Source organism: Schistocerca americana, chromosome 2 (assembly GCF_021461395.2).
Source record: "Schistocerca americana isolate TAMUIC-IGC-003095 chromosome 2, iqSchAmer2.1, whole genome shotgun sequence".
Classification (NCBI taxonomy): domain Eukaryota; kingdom Metazoa; phylum Arthropoda; class Insecta; order Orthoptera; family Acrididae; genus Schistocerca; species Schistocerca americana.
The window spans coordinates 1013150013-1013152299 of NC_060120.1; positions in this window are offsets into that span (position 1 = coordinate 1013150013).

The following is a 2287-nucleotide window of genomic DNA, read 5'->3' on the forward strand; positions in this document are numbered from 1 at the left end:
AAAGTGTCCGACAGTGTCCGCTTACAAGATTATTGATGAACATCTTTAGCAAATCGAAAAGTGTAAGTAATTAGGGGTAATTCTAAGAAGCGACATGAAACGGAGCGATCATGTAAAATCAGTACAAAGGAAAGCGAATGGGACACTGAGATTTGTTGAAACGTTGTGGGAAAATGCATTGTATCTGTACAGGAAATCGCATAGAAGCATGCAGCGCCGCGTTTGGCGAATATCCATTGTTTGCCTGTGCCGGTGCGTGCACATACGCCGGACTGGGCGCTTGATATTCTGCGTTACTGACATTGTAATCTGGCACAGGCGAATACGTGTCACGCTGTCTGTTGCTTGACGTAGGCAAATCATTTGAAACACACAGTGTACCCGCAACTTCCTTACGCGTTTGCCCTCGGCTACTTCGAATTCATTACCTAATTTTTGAAAAAGCTTTGTTTCCCGGTCAATTATTGATTCTCACACATTATCGATTTCTAAAGTTCCAGTTATTTTGATGATCTCCGCGTTAATATGTCGAGTCTCCTGTTTCAGAAGACCGACTTCTTCGTTAAATTTATTAACTTGGTCAGGTATTTCTTCACATATGGTCTGTACTTTAAATTGAATAGCCTCTACGTTTTCATGTATTTCTTTTTGTACCGTCTGTGTTTGATTGTGTGTTTCTATGATTGCTGACGGTTCCTGTTTGTTTGTAAGATCCAGAAATTTGTTTTCTAAATCATTTGCCAATACATTATATACACCATTGACTGTTTTGATGACTGTCTTCGATTTTTGGTCGATTTCATCGGTGAGTTTATTAAAGCGCCGATCGAAATGTTTATGCATATTTTCAGATTCCGTGTTTAACTTGAAAACTGCTGTTGGAACCCAGTTTCCGTGCTTGACAATTTTGTGTTTGTCGAGTTGTGATTGATCTATAATCAGATAATTGCGTGCTCTCGTTTGACATCAGACTATATAATGCCTCAAGCGTAAATGTCGAAGGTGTGTTTGAATTTATGCTATTATTTCTAACCATAGTTTCTCTGTCACGGTCTGATTGAATCGCAACCAGGCTAGGTTGACTGATTTCACGCGAAATATTTTCATCTCATCTGGTAATCGATGCTTAATCGACTATGTACAAGGTTTCATTTGCAAGTGGTTCGTAATTGTTAATCGCTGTGGATTGCAATTGAATTGTATGTACTTCTACGTTAAGTTGTGCTGAAAAACTAATTGCGTCATCATTTACGTCACCATTGTCAAAATCAGTGACGTGTCCATGAACATTTGTCAAATTAAAATTCTCTGATTCCATTGTGAATATATTATTTTTGTCTGGTCTTTACTGTTAATCTAAACCTTTAAATTCTATCACAGATGAATTAATAAAACAATCTCGCGATAGTTATTTGGTTCAAATTTACAAGATGGCGCACTACGTCTTCTAATTCTGCGAGTATTGAACATAAAAATGTAATTATCAAAGTGTACTTGTTCGCTGCCACAAACACTTCCAGGATTTAATATGGAAAGGAAAAGGTTCTGCTTTAAGTGGAGCTAACCCAAGGTGCAGCCGCTAATCGCGTTTGCGCTATCCTACCTCAATTCCGGCTGAGCTGCGTCACCAACGATTACGTTAGTTTTGTAAATCCTTGTCCTTGTTCCTTCTGGTTATTGTGCCATCCGTTTATACAATTAATATTGTTTCACCTTTTCGTTATTTTCCATGTGCGTCATGTAACAGAGAAACAGTAGTTAGTACTAGTACAATTGTAGTAAGTAGTACACCAGTCAAGTACGTACTCTTTATTCCACCAGCACTGTCCCCGTCAGTGGTCCCCAGTGTGGCGAAATTAATAATTTTTTTTAAATTTATTGATTTTATTGAAAATAAATAAATTATGGATATGGATCAGAAACTTTAGAATTTTTGAAAGGCTTTTATACGGACTGTATTGACCGGCTTGTCATTTCTCTCTTTACTTATTCTGATCATCACTAAACTTACACTCAATATCTTAGCGCAACATAATCTGACTTTCAGTAATCTCTACAAAAGAATGGTCTTGACTAACAATAACCTATACCTTTCATGAATCACTTACCTCACAAAAATCTTCGTTACTCGAACTACTGCAATACAGCGAGCGCCAATACTGCCAGCCAAATAAAAGATTCTAACTACTGAAGGCACTAACTACTGATAGGCATAGATAGCAAATGAAAGATTTTGGTAGAGAACACGCAATGTATTTACCTTAATAGTGTTCAAAAGTTCAATATA